The sequence below is a fragment of the Pomacea canaliculata genome, linkage group LG1 (assembly GCF_003073045.1).
Source record: "Pomacea canaliculata isolate SZHN2017 linkage group LG1, ASM307304v1, whole genome shotgun sequence".
NCBI classification, from domain to species: domain Eukaryota; kingdom Metazoa; phylum Mollusca; class Gastropoda; order Architaenioglossa; family Ampullariidae; genus Pomacea; species Pomacea canaliculata.
Window position 1 is genome coordinate 23,050,487 of NC_037590.1, and position 18,213 is coordinate 23,068,699.

The following is an 18,213-nucleotide window of genomic DNA, read 5'->3' on the forward strand; positions in this document are numbered from 1 at the left end:
CCCTACCAGCGGCTATAAAACCGGGTACTCCAACACCCCAATCTCAATAACCCCGGTGCAGGTCATCAGTCACGACAAGGCCAGTACCGGAAGTAGCAGTGCCAAGAAGCCGGGGATACCCAAACGTATGTTGACATCGTGACACTTGATTTCATTTGCATGGCTTTGTGGAGTCAAGTGGGTCATCCAGCAAGAAAAGAAACTCGTGTTCGACGGCTGCAGGGAAACGAGATAATCAATACGAGTAGTCTCCCGGTCACTCTCCGCTCTCTCCGCGAGGAGGCGCAGACTGTCCAGCATCTCGCTGGGAGCGACAACTCCAATCCTAGCTGCGCAGGCAGACGACAGACGAGCCTGATCTCTGTTGCCGGTGATGGAAGAATAATTCCCCGGACTTTCCACTGAACCCCAGGCTGAGTAGAACTCATGACTGCTTGTCATACAAATGCCGGGTGGATGAAAGGACATGTGTGCAGAACCGGGTGCTGGCCGTGAGAGGCCATTAACCGAGGACAGTTAGACTTATTACTGGCCTTTCGCTGATTTCAAATGGCCGCTTAGTGTAGTTTTTCGTAATAAAACTGCATAATAGGACTGTTCTCCGATGCTTTGAGAAGTTTCCCAGGTGATAAAGGGTGCTGGGTATTTTGTGGTAATAAAAAGATGAAACCTAATGTGGTTCGTAAAATAGGCCCATTGTAAAATAAATAAATGTGGAATACGATACGGAGACTCGCGGCTGCAAGAGCTGAAAGACACAATGGTAATAACCCAGCATCTCGACAAACATTAAAAATCCTTCAAAAAAATGAATGTGAGTCCTAGAGAACATCTAGGCCTAACGGCAGTAAATGAAAGCTATTAACATTGTAGAACTGTCGAGGATAAAAAGGGAGGAATGACAGCAGCCAGAATGTAAGACGGGGTTAGATACTTGGAGCAAAGGCATCCATGTCTCGTGCACACAGTCGATATTATGATGAGAAAATATTTGATCATTCCGCTATCACTTTGATGTGAACACTACTGCTAAGACAAAAACAATAGTGAATGGCCATTTGTGTTAAAAGCACACTGTAATCTCTTTCTTTCTCTCTCTCTCTTTCATTTTCTAATCTTAGAAGTCAAGCAGTTTAACGTACTTTTCTCGTTTTCTGTCTACATGTAAAAAAGTCCCGCTTTTGTCTGTCCATCACCCTCATAAATAAAATTTTAAATGCCTTTCTTTCTCTTTCTTTTTTGTCCTTCTCGTCGGAGCCAGACCTTGTATGCTTTGATTCGTGGGTTCACGAAAGAATTCCTGGGGTGGCCATAGCTGAACCAGGGTTATGATCATTCTTGCAGGGGATGTCGGTCATTTAAATAGTTTCCTACAGACGGGGAGGGGGAGTAGCTCTTAGAATGGTCAGCTTTATGTCCACTAATCTTGCTGAGCTCATGACTCACAGCCCAGGGAATCGGCAGGAGACGAACTGTTTAGAAATGCCGCGCGGCAGGAGACGGACTGTTTAGCAATGCAGCGCGGCAGGAGACGGACTGTTAAGTGTGTGTGTATGTATGCGTGCGTGCGTGTATGCATATAGCTGTACACACAGTATATATATATGGGGTAGACGTTCTTGGTGACTACACCCACATTTATCATGCATTTACTGTCCTTGCGCAAACTTTGGCTGGAAAAATGTCTAGTCCGCTATCGGCTCCAAGATTACGTGAAATCTTTGTGAAAAGAGAGTAAACACTAGCAAGCGGCTCTCCGACCTAGAGAAAACAAGTGCATTGTCTGGTATCCCCAGAACCCACATCGATGTTTCTATTAAGCTGTTGCGCACAGGCCTGCGGGAGGCGAGCTTGGTCTGGCATCGCCATGACGTCACTGTTTGCGGTTGGCATTAAGGGGAGCAGTTCCATTATTTTATCACTGACCGCTTCGTTGTTGTAGTGTGTTCTGAGACCTCCCAGAGCAAGCAAAGATTTCTTCCATCATTAGAAAAGTAAACATTTGCTCTTTGAGGAGAGAGAGAGAGAATTTGTGAGCATGCGTGCGCACCAGTGTGTGTGTGTGTGAGAGAGAGAGAGCGCTTAGTCGTGACATATATTCACAAACATATTTACATGTGTAAAATTTCTTTAACAGTTGATGTCGTTGCTTCATTTAGTAATATGTACAGTAAAATGTTAAAATTATGACTCCGTTCGTTCAGAACTGTGTATCGTGTTGCATCAAGAGCTGACGGTGTGACTAACCAGTTATTGCTTTGTACGTTTAGAATGACAAAATTGTAAACAATTATTTACAAGGACTTTTTTGCGATATTTTACAATTTGTAACAAAGCATGGGGCAAAATATAGAGTGGTATTCCGAAGGAACTGAAGTGGCTGATGCATGATCAACTACTCACGTAGAGCTCAGTCATTCTTGCTACACGTGAGTAAATATTTAAAACATCAAATAAAAAAGTAAAAATAGAAAATACGAAATTTTAATCTCCGACAGATGAATGCAAGTTGGATCGCATCGGTGGGACTGAACATAAAAATAACCTTGTTTATAACGCAAAATAAAAATATCGTCAAAATTCTGGTCACATCTGTCGCTCAGCCACCGGGATATCTCGTCGTCGTCGTCCCAGATCAGCGTTTGAGCGACGATCGATAATTTTCATTGCGTCCTATCAGATGGTGGTGACACGTGACAGCAGGGCACGCTTGACACCCGCTGCAGCAGACAGTGGGGTGGGGCGCCGGGCAGCAATCTACCCCAGACTCTGACATCAAGCGACTCCGGCGATGTTTGCGGACTGACCGCTCGCGACGCGATAATGCACGTGCTGGATTTCCTGGTGCTAACTATGATATAATGGCTTGGCGTGCACGGTGGGGGCCCGCAGTTTGCATAATTTAGCTTCCAAAGGAGAGAGCATTACCATGTCGCCAGGATCTCACACTATGTCAAAGTATCAAGGTTATCTATTCCCTCGTCATTCGAGAGAAACCGAAGAAGCCGAGTGCAGCAGCGCAGCGATCAGGATTCTGTCCGCTTTGACACTGATAACCCTGAACTCTAATAGTTTTAAAATATAATTTGCGACACATGGATCCAGAAAATAAGACAAGAAAAGCTCAAAGGAATAAAAAAACTGTAAAGCACAGGAACCACCAACAATAAATTAGAGCGAGGAAGTTATTTGTTGCGTCATCTTGGATCAAGAATCAGCTTCGAGAAAATAAAGGAAATAAGCGACAATAAATAATTGCAAAACATGTCAAGGAGACAGAAGAGAAATAATAATAAGAAGAAAGATACTACTACTACTACTACTACTACTACTACTACTACTACTACTACTACTAATAATAATAATAATAATAATAAAAATAACAATAACGATGTAGAAAGGTTATTACTGTAATACAAACTTCACACATGAATGCCCCTTACAAGACGCACTCTATATACTCATGTATGTGCATTATTAACACACAAACGTGCATATATCACAGACCCACACCTGACCGAGGTAAGCTAATGGCGGGTGCATTTTAAAGTGCAGTGGTGGAGTATAAACACTGCTCTACAGATATGCATACAGATTTGTCTGAATGCGTGTATTTGCCAACATGTAACGCTGAACACGAATCCCCCTCCCCACCATCACCAAGAAAAAATATCCAAAGCCCCGCGGAGAACACCTGCCAGGCACATACAATGTGAGACTCGAGTGCACAGCCCTTGCCTGCTGCAGAACCACTGTCTTCAGAGATATAAAACTTTTTTTTGGATGGCTTAAGGGACAAACTTTTAAATTGCTGTCAGGTTTTATTTTTACTTTTTTTTCTAGCCGAGTAACACGGTTAGGTTGTAAAACATTTCTCGATTGACTGGAAAGAAATGAGATCAGTCTACGAAGTCTGTTGCGGAAACTATGTTTGCTTGAGGAGGGACAACGGTGGCAGAGTTATCTTAGGATCTGTTGAAACAGTAGAACCTGCAGGTCAAGAGAGTTGCTTAAACACCACACGTCATACAGCCAAGAAATAAATCCTGGCTTATGTCCGAACTGATGACTTAGTTACCAACCGCCAGGTCCTGACAGCCAACGACCTTTAAACGCCTATAAGAAGTCAGTAAAAGGTCTGATCTTAACGAGCCTGACGATTTTACGCGAGGCCATCAGCATCCTTGCTGAAGACTTCTGCTGTCCTAACTGCCATTGGTCGGTTGGATCTGATTTTTGAAACAGCGACAGTTAACGGGTATATGAAGGAAGCCGGTGTCATGTGCTCAGATATCCCCCTGCGTCAGAACTGCCTATATAATATCATATTTAAAATTAAATTTAAATTGCTCGGTGCCGTGTGCCTCGGAATCCGCCTGGCACATGGATCCCACCCGGAACTGAGGATGCGCGTGCTGTTCAGATAAACTTCATTCGCACCGTGCAGCAATGGCTGAGTATTCAGATCTCAACCCTGACAAAGATGTCTTCCTCCCAAGAAACAGCGCGCAATTAAACTATATTTAAACATGACGCATGCGCATTATAGAGACGGATTTCTCAGGCATGAGGATTTCTGAACATCCATCACCCGCATCCTAATCATCATCATCACAGCGCCCTCGTCAATATGGCGAGATGCTACGAAATTTCAGAAGGGGTCGTTTTTTTTTTCTGCAAACAAAGATTAAAAGTGGAGGCTTTTATTCCGGAGTCCTTAGCTACAAACAAGGACGTGGATCTCCAAAAACACGTGCAAAGATCGATGGCGTCTGCAACGGCCAAGTGCCCGCTTCGTGTAGCTGATGAACATCTATAACCGATCTATGGCCAACGTCCTGTCTTGATGGATCCCGTTTCGATTTCAAGCTGGGAGGTTTTCGTGGCTCTTTTTGTAATGGCAGACTCATCAAATACCAGAAGCCTTTCGCTTCTGCGAGAAAGCCATGGGAGGAGATACACGGGCTACGACAGGGTTTTATTTTTCGACGTCCCCTAAAAACGCGAGGCACGACTTTTGTTGGAAGCCGTGTTAACTTGGTTCACATTATTAGATTTTCCTTCTAACTCAATCTAGCGCCTTCTCTCCTTACACTCCCCCTAAAAAACCACCCTGCCTCTGTTTGGAGAGAAGAGATGAATGTGAAGAGAGCAAACATGGCGGCGAGAGTCCTAATGTGATTTTTTTGGTTTATTTGTTTGGTTGTTGACGGCTGTTCATCCAAATACAGCCACAAGATGTGAGAGCTTGACCAACATTAGGAGCATCCCCCTTCTTTTTGCAGAATATGCCGCTGGAGCATAAAAATGGGTAGGAACCGAAGATCATGTGCCTAAAGTGCTAGAGGGCAAACTCTTCACACACAATCCTCTCATCTCTCTTGAAACGCAAAATGAACAGCCAGTAGGGGTAACACACATTACATGTTTGCACTGGTCTGGATTAACTAGCTAATTCAGGCTCAGCTATTTAGCTCCAACGTCTCTCACTCTTATTTTTCTTTAGTGTTTCTCCTCCCTCCCCTCCCTCTGTACTCCACCCTTGCTCGGGTGTTGATGAAAGCATCACATAGATGAGAACTGCGCCTCCAACTTTGCGCTAACGATGTTGCAACACTCACACACAACCCTAGTTTTTCTTTCTTCCAGGAAGCTCCGTTCTTTCACTCAAGCATGACGACACGCAGCTCAGGCAGAACACAAGACTTTCCTTTTTTGCGGATGTCAAGTGAGAAGTCGTCAAGCCTTTAGGAAGTCCTCTGACAATAGTGATTATCCCTTCTGTGTTGCTGCAGGCACTCAACATGCTTCTGGTAGAGATCAAACAATATTACTCCGCATGCATACCAAGGGTGTAAAGTTCAAGAGCTAGAAAAATCACCTGTCAACAATACACAAACAAACAGCAAACCTGACATTACAGAAATTGGCAATGCTACAGATGCGGGCCGCACGTGTACTTGCAAAGGGCCGCATGTTTGCCTGGTGTCTGGTGTCATAACAGTCGTGAGACACAATACATTCTAATTCCTGTTTTCTGAAAGAGAAACACCATCTTTTGCTTGAGAAAAGAGGGGATCATTTACTAGGTGGCAAAGACACACCAGGATTACTATAACAACCACCTTATTCGTTCAGAAAGTAAGGGTTATTTTTTTCACAGACTGTCAAGACTAGAAGAGTTTAAAAAACTGTAATTATCAAAGAAAAAAAAGTTGCTGCCATTTGTAGAACGATTTTAATGATGTTGGACTAATTTAACAAGCCCACCGACAGAACCTAGTGGAGTCTCGGGCATTCCGAGGATTATAGCGAGAATGTCGGGGATGAACTTTGAGTAATTCATAATCAGTGGATTACACCGGGAAACTATTTTTGCCTCACCATCTTGCATTTTTTAAGGAGCGGGGGTTAGATAGAGGGTAAAGGTAATCTTTGTTACATCCTTATTTATCTGTAACTATGGAAACATCGCTATTCCCTGCGTAGCTCAAGTATTTTTTTCATCTCTCCGTGCTTTAGAGTGATGAGATGGCACTTAGTCTCTTGATGGAGCCGGACCTTGCATCGACTGATCCGTAATGGAGGCGATCTTTAACTTTGATTTTTCCAGTTTTTCTTTAACACAATTTTCTGTGACGAATAAACACTTGAAACGTCTGTCCTACGCCTAACCCTGAAACTAAAGACAGTAACTTAGATTAACTGGCTTTTTCTACTGGGATGGGGCTGTGTTGCAAAGCTGCTTGATGACAGGTTGTATTTGCGCCATCAACGAGCCAGTGAGATGTGGTGAGGAGGCGGTTCCAATACCAAGTTCCATTAGTGTAGAAGCCACGGTTCTATCCATGGGAAAACTCATCAACGGTTACAGGAAACCAAAGGTTCTGGGGGTAAAAGTTCTGCACATTGGTCCAGTCATTTGCCAAAATGTTTGTCAGTACTCTGAGACTTTAGGGTACTTCGAAAATTTGATATTATTTAATAACAGTCTTTAAGTGAAGTAGTAGCACTAGATGTATAAATAGCAGCAGACGGCGTAGGAGGAGGAAGAGAAGTAGCAGTAGAGGAAGGAGGAACTAGAGATGGAGACGAGGACTTACTGTTGAGTATCGCGCACTCTGGCGAATGGGACAACCTCTCTGTCGTCAGCCTGCCAGGTACTTGAAGGGATTTTCTCGCTGCCACAACCGGAAGCGGTGGTCTGAGTCAGCTTCCAGAGACCTGTCGGACCACTTCTACTGGCAGCTGGTGGCTATAATCTCGGCCAATTAAGGCTACCTCGTTAATAGTGAGCTTACTACGAGCCTTGTAAGCTCTTTCTCGTCCAGCTAGCGACAAAAGGAGTTCTCGAAACAATCTTGGCACTGAGAAAAAAATCCTCGTCGTCATGGATCAGCAAGTACGAAGACATACATGGAATCTAGAAGCGAGAGAGCAGGCAAGGGAAAGAACCTAAGAGAGGGGAGTGTTGGAGTGAAGCCATTACGAATAAGAAAATGTAAGTGTAGAAGGAGGCTGAATTGGAAAGTGTTTTGCGCAGCGATATTAAGACAAGAGAATGCTTGTTACCATCGTGGCTGTAATCTGGAGCAGGATCCGTCTGGCCGTGTGTAGCGGCGTCTGCCTGCCACGTGTCAGGACCAGGCAGAAGAGTGCAACCTCCAGATACACAGCAACAAACCGTAGCCACCACATTCGATGAGAAGAAGTGATAACTTACATCAGGGAGACAGATGTCTCCTGTGTCCAGCCTTCAAGTGCGCAGCATTGAGGCAATTACGATGTTTGGACTGCGCCACCAGACCAGAAATAATGGCCTGCTTCGTTTTCTTACCACCAGTACCAGTTGTCCAGTTAAAATTTATGTATTGATAATCAATGGATCTCTGATTAATAGTACTGTATCAATGAAAAGTTGAATAAAGGGAAAGTCTTCAATACAGTTTCTCGCAACAAACAGTGAATCATTAATATTTATGCAAGAGACACTTGTAAGTGTTTATTACATTGATTAACTTGTTGAGAAAATGTTCTTTGTTTCCACTTTCTAGGTAGATTTCAATGATCTAACTTTTAAAAAAGCTTACAGAAAATAACCGCATAACACAGTGAATCGAGTAATCTTTCATAAAACTTTATAGAACAAAGCAGGAGTTTGTCTTAAAGTGGTTTAAAAATTTCTCTAATTCAACGCAGTTACATTGCTCCCCAAACTTGAGAAATGAGTGATCACATTCCAAATGATAGTGTGGAGTGGTTATCACTGTTAGTAAAATTATCACATACAGCCATTGACAATTGATAGTAGTTTGAAAGCAGGAGACATTCACAGAGGCGCACATCAGCCTGTGTCTAGCACACGACAAAAACAAATGGTAAATTCTAAGATTAATGTTGCATGTTACCGAACTATTTAAAAAAACCCAGCTCAAAATCTTGATAAATCTTCCCACAAACCAATTTTACAGGGAATTTTTTCTTTCTTTCCTTTTTTTTTTAAATACTAATGTACGAGACGTCGAAATCTTATGCAAGATGGAGTACATAATCTGGCACCGATGAAAGAAAAAGTAGGAGCCCAAGGTATGTGCCTACCTTTCCCAGCAGCCAATCAGGGGATGTCATGCACGTGTCGCTGACCCCGGACTGAGTGATGTAGTGACTGACTCACAAGGTCGGCCTCCTTGTCCTTTCATGTCCAGAGCCCCGGCGCCAGCGTGTCGGAGACCGGGCACCAGCAGCGGAATGAAGTCAAGACGTCGTTGACAATTACAATTGTGATGCAAAAACTGCAGCTGGCTGCAGGAAGAAAATTCGCTAAATGAAGCTATTTGTGTGCAGCTGGGAGCTGGGGGAATGAGAAGGGGGAGGGGAAGGAATGTTCCGGAATGCAAGGCGCGGCTGGCCTCAGGGCGCCAGGCGAGATGCTGGCATCGCCGTCATTGCGGACGAAGGGTGCCGGCATCAAGCGAGAAGTCCAAGAGATTGTGCAGACCCCTTGATAGATGAGACATCGGCCCCCGGCCTGGTGGCGCGAGGCAAAATGACCCGTTGAGATGCCACCCTGATTGGCTCGATGGAATAATGATTCCACAGATCGACTGCTGTGTCCAAAGGAAAATTACCTCGCAAGGGTCGATAACTTGTGTGATTTTAAAAGTGGGATTAAAAACAGCATCGCGAGGCTGGTAGAAAAACTGATGTTCACACCTGCTAACCCATCGCAGTTTACTCACTTACAGTAACAAAACAAACAGACCAAAAGGAATGTATAAAAACAACTGCGAGGAAGAAAAAAAAAAACCCACGTTCGCTCGACGGAGGAGCAGAGACGTGGAGAGTAGAGCTTACACCATTTGTGGCGACGACCTCCGATGCCAATTAACTCACGGCAGATAAATTCCAGGCACGCGAGGACGTTACTGTAAAGCTGTGGCTATTTCCTTTAGCAGCCACAAGACACTGGTGGGTTTGTCTCTCAACTCCCTTTACCAGTTCTCAGTTCAAAGAGCACCTCGCAGCTCCTTGAGAAGAACTCAGATGCAGTCAGTGCCTGTAAAGATCACGACGACTCCACAATTCACTTCCCAGGCTAGGTCTGCACTTTGACCTGGGTAAACGTGTCTTTCCACACAGATCTATATCTGGTCAAGAAGTGATTATCCCACGGAGCTGCTGAAGTCCGAGGTCAAAGGGAAATTTGGTAGAGGATCATCAAGTGACTGATATATATATACTGTTGGCAATGCCTATTAGTATCCACAGAAGTGTCTTCTTTCACTCTACTCCAAGAAGCGTTGCTGTTGATAATTGTTTTTGCTTTCCTGGCAATACTGCAGAGTGATCACTGGGTTAAGTTCCGAAGTTCAAAGAAGTCACAAGTTATCTGAGCCGTGGACTGTAAGGAGTGCTTGAGCGCTCAACCGAGGGCATCTCATGGTGTCGGCACGTCATGACGGATGCCGGTCTTGCCTTAAGAGCCAGGCTTGCCGAGATCCAAGTGACGATTAGCAGTCAGATACCCACGAGCAGCTGGGTAACGGTCCTCTTGGGGCTGGAATCCGCGTTGAATTTGTCACACTTCGCGACAGTGTACGCTGCTTGCCCCGTTCGATTAGTCGATGAGGTCGTGACCCGCGAGTGGGTGGGATGCGGAGACAGACGCCAGCGCTGTGAATGGCGATGCCATCACGGCGGTGGCCGCTTGCTTGATAGATGACAAGCAGCAAGACCGGAGATTAAAGGGTGGGGGAAAGATGTCCGGCTGCATGAGGACAAAAGTACCAGCATCCTCTTTTACTTCTCCCCCTTGCCACCCTCAAAGCATCCTCCTCGCACCGCTGAGCTGCTTTATTGTTGTCGTTGTTAGAGTGTTGGTCCTCTCGAGAATACCCAGACAACCATCTACTATGCCACGGCTTTCACGACACGTGGGACTCGACATTACTTTTCTTTCACCTTTATCATGGGTTAGTGTGTAGAGTCTAGTCAGGTTTGAGTAGTATAAAGGTACAGGAATATATACACTGTATCTACACACCTGACAATATTTTTTTCCGACATTAATACTGCGCTTACCAGGTTCAATGAAATTCTTATAAATGCTGGAGAGGACACGAAAAAGTTACAATAGTTGCTAAACCAAAATTTAACCTTGGAATGACAAAGAGTGCAAGGAAGAAAAATAAAGTAAGGCAACTTCTACGGGTTTAACAAAAAAAAATCCTTCCGGAAACATCCAGACTAAGGTCTGGCAGAAATGAAGAATCTTAGGGGATTTAAACTCTGATATATTTCCAAGTGAAATACTTTCAGCTATTAGTTCTTCAGGTGATTGTAAGTCAGCAGGGCCTGATAAGCTCATTGGGGAATTCTGTAAAATCCCTCTACCTTAGTCATTCCATTTCTCACAAAATACTTTCATAAATTATTCTCACAGGCTACCCACGGGCTGAAGATTTAATACACCCGAACCAGTTAGTTATGCTATTTACCACTAAAAATGATAAAATTATTACCAACCTACTATTATTATTTATTTTTAAGGCATTAAAATTTCGAATGGACGTTTCTGAAACGACAGGATTATCTGTCGGATTGTAAGACAGAATCGTGAATATAATTGTTAACAGTTTGTATATGTATTTTCTTGTGATTTTTGGTATTCGTGAGTTAAGAGCTTGTCTCTTTACATACTTATGAAACCACTCACCCTTTGAAATGGGCCGATGGCCTTAATCAATAAACCTCCTTCGTTCTCTCTTTTTTCTGAAATCGCTTTTTTTCAGTGGTCTTGCTCGCACTCCATTAGCTTCGTTCCTTTCATCTAGTGATCATTTGTGCACCACTGCATTTTGGTATAGGATTATTTGATGCCGTAAAAATACCGAAAAACAGTTTTAGAACTTCTCAAGTACAGTCAGTTCAATAAATTCTGCTTCTTGTTATTTTTCCTGCCTTTCCTCCTTCGCCCACGTTTGCTTCATTGTTCCTTCATCCACCCCCCTCCAAAAAAAAAAAACAAAAAAAAAAAACGATAACCAGTAAACAGTCAACGTTATCATCGTCGATCATATTTATTTTCGGCTTCAGATTTCCCGCTTGCAATCGCTTAATCTAGAAGGAAAAACAACAAAGCATACAAATGGAAAATATTTTCATATCACCAGTTTTTTTTTCGGTCAGTTTCAAAACGAAGAATATTTGGTGAAAAAATAGTTGCTGGCAACACAAGGCTTGGTTTTGGAGATTACAAAGAGATTTGTTGTTTTTGTTGTCAAGCTAACATTTGTTGTTTTGCTTGTTCAGGCTTCGGCTAAGGTTCCATGCTGTTTCCCTCCCTCTACCTCTCCCTCTAACCGCGATATCCTTAGTTGCTACCACCACGTAAAACAACCAACCGTCCACGCACCATGACGTACAAATGACGTAAAAAAGATCCCGCGGCTGTCGTTCTGACGACGTCCTACTGTCAGTAGTTTCATGATGACGTCCTGCTGTCAGTCTGGTGTTGACATCCTTTCAATTTCGTGATGACGTCCTGCTGTCAGCCTCGTGATGACAGAAATAGCTACTCGGCATCTTGAATGACAGATACAATATGTCTACTTGCCTGACTAACCCCACATGTCTTCCGCGTGCTCAATCTACCTGATAAATAAATGACGGTCCAATCCATCTCAATCACATTTTTGGAAATTCTTTACTAATCTCAGCTCAGCCAACTGGAAAAATCCCACTTATGAACGCTTTTTAGCACTTATGTAAGAGCCCAAAGTTCAAGGTTCAGGAAGGATGGAGCTACCTGCTTTGCCACTGACAGATGCAGACATGAAAAAAAAAAAAAAGGAAGCCAGTAATGTTTTGCGAGGGCGCTGTGTCCATCAAGTCGTCTTGTGGTTTCTGTCTGCATGACGCACAGCAACACGACGTTGCGTGAACACGGACAGCGGCCACTCTGCAATTCTGCTGCAGCCCGAGAGACTTCTTGCAGCAAAACAAGGAATAAATAAACAAATGATCGCAGGGTTGATAATGAAATGACTTTCAGTTCTTAATCACGCAGCTCTTTGAACTCACTTGTGACAATACTGCTTTTTTACCGATTGGAAAATAGTTTTTGTACTTTCTCATAAGCTCGCACACACACACACGCACATGGAGTCCCAGAACGAAACCAACCTCTACCAATTAATAATTCATCTCTCTCTCTCACACACACACACGCACATACATGTTCACAGCCACCCACCCCCCACAACTAAACAAACCTCTAACCCTAACCTTCACCAGTCAATAATTCGTCTTTCTTTTTTTCTCTCTCTCTCTCTCACACACACAGAGTAGCTTAGCTTCATCATTTTCTCTCTTTATTCTGTATTTTTATATTTTGCTCAGTGGAAGAGCATGCGAGTAGCCTCCCGCACTGTACACATTTGCTCCGCTGAATCTCACGTGAAATTACGGGGCACGAGATTTGCTGGCACCGCTGGTCCTGTCCCTGGTCGTGAGATGTCTGACCGTGTTTAGGCAGCAAATGCCAACATTGTTAGCACTCAACCAAGCGATCCGATTAGTTGACAGCTGATTATTTCAAGCAACCCTGACTGAACTTTCAGGAGGTGATAGTCATATACACTGATTTGTGGAGGAAGAAGCTTTCATCTCCGTAACAAGATTAACAGTATTGCATCAAGTGATAGTGCGGCATTTTATTTTGTTTGTTTTTGGTCGGTGGGGAGGAGGTTACCCCTGATGCTAACCTCCCTTTTCTGTGATCGTGAAATGTTTATGGAGAGGGGTGGTGGTGGCAGACTGGGGTTGGAGGGAGGCATTGGTGTTTTACGCCGAGCCAGCAACTAGACTAAATCACGGCAAGGCACCAGCCCTGTAAACAGATGCCACATGCAGAGAAAGAGACGAGAACTGAACCCAGGACAGTCAGCCCCCACTGTGTTGGTGACAGGCGAGATGGGGTATGAAGTTGTCCCTCCAGGAAGCAGGTGTGCGAAAGGTAGTGCACGTGTCCTATGAAGACTAGGCGCGCACGAGTGTTGTGACAGAAACCAAAAGTTAGCGAGCGTGGAAAAGTTTTCTGGTAGCGAAGCATCGGTGGAACTTTTACAAGTCTGCAATCACTTCTCTTTTATTTCTTTTCTCGGACAATGTTAGTCCACCCCTACACATCCTCACCAGAAGAGCGGCTCCAGGGAATGGCATGGGACGGCCATTGTCTCGGTCCTGCCTCGTCTCCCATTTCTTACTTCTGACGTTTGTCACCCATGTGAACTATGCATCGTCTGCGTGCTCTCTATAGCACGATCTCGACCCTGGCTCTGACTCTCCGATGTCAGCAGCACAGCCTTCTTGTCATCCTGTCAGCAGGAATAACGGCCGTCTGGTTTCCTTGGAAATGGGACTGACGGCATTTTCTCTGAAACTTCTTGTATCTGTTCTTTAAAAGTACTGGACACAACATTTATTTGCGTTCGTTGGAGATAAGTAGTTACATGTTGAAACCTTTTTAAATGGCCGCACAGAAAATATCAGTAGGACTGAACTGGCGTAATCTAACAGTGAACGTCCAGCTCGCAACTTTCTGATGTCACGCTTTTATGGCTGTGGAAAAAGGAAATGTAGAAATTTAGAGATGGAAGACATTGGATTAGAGAAAACTTTTTAAACTTTTCCCAGCAGGAATCCCATGACACCACCAACCCCGCAACCGGTGGAAAGTCTTCTCCCAGACCCGTCCCAGTTATAAAGGTCGACTTACTGATTGGAAAACTAACAGCAAAAGGTGTGCCCGATAGTGTAGTTAAAACACTCGATTGTCAACACTGCAGTGAGAAGCCCTGGGTTCAGATCTCGACTCAGGACACTCTGTATGTGACACCTGTTGGCAGGGCTGGACCTCGGAAGCGGAGGGTGTTCCACAGGTGCTCCGGCTTTCTCATGCCTCCCTCTCACCCATAGTGCGAAATCAACTCAAGGTGAAAGCTCTTTCCTGCTAAATCAACCAATCAACAAACTGTTGAAAAACAAGCTGTCATAATGCAAGATGTTAAAAGTTATTGAGATACTTTAAAAAATTTACACGAGTTTTCCTTCAGAAGAATTAATGTGGAAAACATCTTTGTGAAATGCCAACAGGCACCAGGGGCGCTGCACGATAATAACAAGGACTCTGTTAATGATGATTGTCTTTTTTTTGGAAAAAGAAATACATCGTCATAAACAGGAATTTCCTGAGGCTAAGCCCTCGATGCTTGGAACGGTTAACAATACGTCTAATGGGCGTTTGGCCCTAACTCTCCCATCGGCGAGACATACAATAATTTATAGTACCTAACATTTATTTCCTTTAATTTGCTGCTGTAAAACTTCCAACCCCTGTGTTATTATTGGTGTGAAGCTACTAACAACAGCGTGTGGACGTTATCTCTTTTTGGAATCGAGCAAACCGAGCGAAAACATCAAGTAAAAGACTTCGATAACGAGCTCTGGTGAGTTAACAGCGAGTACTGAACAAGTCCAGCCTCTAGCACTGAAAATATCACGTGATGGTGCCCAACATTTCTATGTGCACTGACTTGGCAATTACTGTCCTCAGCCGTGTAGACTAATCAGTCAGTCATCTGCTGCGTGAAATGGCCATTCCAGTCTGACAAACTGTAATACCGGGATTAAGGAACTTTCCTGTTCAGAGACCACGTGCTCATTCTAGCATCCACAACAGGTGTGCACAATCAGAATCAGAATACATCTACAGCAGTTGGTCCGGTCTGAGTGAAATGCTGTCTACTATATACACAGAAATATATTGTACACAGCGACGTCACAGACGTACGTACATAGACAAACAGTTATTCTCCAACAGGTTTTAATATGTGGTGGCACCTTTGGCAGAGGTTTTCGCCATTCTACCTCGTAACTATGGCAGCCCACGAAGCCTCGTTTTGGAAACCCGGAAAAGTCACGCGTGAATAAGGTGCATTGACACAACCGATTGCCCAGCTTAGCCTCGGCATCAGCACCGCCTCCATCACCTACGTCTGGTCCCGGATGTTGTGTTCGCAGCTCAAGGTGCTTTTCCCACCCCGACGAACCCACGCGCTCTCTTCCGACTGCGTGGATAACGAAGTCCCTCGACTTATTTCCGCCGCCATTGTCCTTGCACAATCTCTCCCAGGACGGTCTGCAGGGGGAAGAAAGAGGTTGGGGTGGAGGAGGTGAGTCTGAGAGGCGTGCAGTCGGTGGAGATGTACGAGTGAGTGATCAAGGCATGTTTTCCCCGTGTCGGTCCGCGCAAGCCTTCCATGCGGTGTTATTTGTTTAAAAAAAAAAAAAAAAGAGGATATAGAAAGGCAAATATTTGTATAAATATGGAATTTTTGTGCGAAAATTCGTTTTGAATCTCAGTCTCTCTCTATTTTCCTGACTCTTGACAGCTGACCCCTGTTATTCGAAAACATTTGTGACAGAAGGCTTCAGTGGATCTTATCAGCCGTGTGCGCACGTGTGTGCGAGTGTGTGCTTGAGAGATTTCCCACATGTAAGAGAGAAAGGCTCGACTGAACTTTGCTAATCAAACTAAAAACATTATTTAAAAGAAAGAAGAAAACTTTAGCAAGACACAAACCTGTGAAACCCACGATCATCACCGCTGCCTCCTAGCAAACCCTAACAAGTGGCGGTGGTAAGCAGAGACCGGGCTTCTGATGGGCAGGAAGCCCCTCACTGACTCCACAACCAGTGTTTGAAAAAAGAAAAACCTATTTGCGAAACAGAAAATATGGGCAGATAAAGGTTTAGAACAAATTAAAAAAAAAAGTCTCATTACCATCCATCGTGTAATTGCTAAGCTGGTAATGGTTGACTGTAGACAAAGATGTCCCGCTTCACACCACTGGCACTACTCTGTGGGGCTGCTAATAGAATTCTAACTGATACGTATCTGCCGTTAATCTATAGACTTCGCAAGTTTACAAGGGCCTACTTTCTCTTTGACTTTTTCTAAAATATATTTTTTGCCGATTTCCAAGCAAATATAATAATTAAATCATATACTTAATAACACTCGATTAGCTAATCACCCAAACATGGAATGAGCAGACTATGATTTGCATTTCTCTGTACTATGTATAGATTATATATATATTCTATGTATGGATGGCCGACTCATTCACCTCCAGTACTAAAATCCTCAGTGCACCCTCAGTGGGTGGGGCGCTTGGCCTGGTTTTCATTAGTAGAAATGGCTGCACTTCCCTAACGACACAATCAGTGGTATGTCCAACTCTAGACGCCTTTTCAGTTTTCAACTTGATTTTGTGATAAGGCCCGCGATTTTCAGCCACCTGGTAATACGTACCACGACAGTTAAAAAAAAAAAAAATAATAATCGAAGTACAGTGAGCAGCGACCGAGAGGAACAAATTTTGAAGAACGAATTCAAGATATGTTTCTGGCAGAACTGTGACGATCCACGAGTGTCTGAGGATGAAAGGAATAAGAAAATGTAATAATTAGGGCATTCTAAATGGGACAAATATGGACGCATGTTTAATCAAAGTTTGGCAAAGTATCTACATGGCTATCATATAAAAACTTTTTTGTCAAACCTGTTAGACACTCGTCTGTATTTTGTGTGGTCTAAAGAGGGCCTTAAATGCATACAAATGCAATGTTCATGTTTTCTGACTTACTTCCAAAGTGGAGCATCATGCAAATAATAGAATGTACCTGCACAAATGTGCGGTCACAGCACGGTTATATACAAATTTTGTCAAACTGTATCATACATTCGTCCATGTTTGTCCGGTTAAGAAGGCTTAAGGAAGAGGACATCAGCATCTCAATTAACAAGATGCACACAGGTACCTGTGTACAGTGAAGACCGAGACATTTGTATGCACTTCGGAACTCGGCCTTTGATGCAGTTAGAGAAGAAAACGGAAATCACTTGAATGTCCTACTTGATTTCTGCTTACAGCCACTGAAAATATGGCATCTGGAGTTTACATTAGGGTTGTCAAATGGAGCATATTGAGTGAGACATCTGTGGCTTCTGCAGACCCTTACTGTACCAAAGCTGAAGCAGTGATCGTGAAGATCGTGTCAGACCCGCACGTGACATGTTAAATCCTGTTCTAAGAAAGGAGGGGAGGAATGCACTACTATAGACGGGTAGAATATTTACGAGCTCTGAATGGCCACCATATTTACGAAGAGCATGGAGTAAACAAATTTTTTTTTTAGTGTCTTTTGCCACGCATGCGCATACCGTCTTTTAACTTGTCTTTTTATGATGTTAATGAAAGTGCGGTCCTTCGAATGCTTCACGAGATTTTCGTCGAAGCTGTTATAGCGTAGTGGGTAGAGCGAGTGATCTTCAGTGCCAACGATGTGGGTTCGATTTTTTTTATTGATCTTTTATTCTTTGGTACACACGCTTTTTTTGGTGTTATTGTTTGTTTGTTGTAGTTCGACATCAACGACTAAGACAGATTTGTATTTGGGGATAGGTTTATGGTTAAGTTTTGGTGTAGGCCTTTATTGTGGACAGAATGGGTGAACAGACAAAACAATCAAGTCAAAGTTTATTAAGCTGGCAACGCCTTTGGCTATTCGCACATGCGTAGAACAGATCAGTCGCTCAAGGCAGCACCACCAAGGAAAATCCCAAAAGTCACGCACGCTAACAGAAAA

General features: G+C 43.7%; 1 protein-coding gene across 3 annotated transcripts in view; it reads right to left on the reverse strand.

Annotated features, from left to right (window-relative positions):
* The window catches only part of LOC112573063 (dexamethasone-induced Ras-related protein 1-like), a 51,988-nt gene that overhangs the window by 26,846 nt on the left and 6,929 nt on the right, over positions 1–18,213 (reverse strand). Inside the window, exon 1 of one of the 3 annotated variants that reach the window (XM_025253082.1) lies at positions 8,599–9,065. The exons of 1 other annotated variant lie outside the window; for it this stretch is intronic. The gene's annotated coding sequence lies outside the window, so the exon portion shown is untranslated. Of the gene's footprint in view, positions 1–7,103; positions 7,361–8,598; positions 9,066–18,213 lie in introns of those variants that run through there. One more of the 3 variants, XM_025253091.1, reaches the window with a different exon arrangement.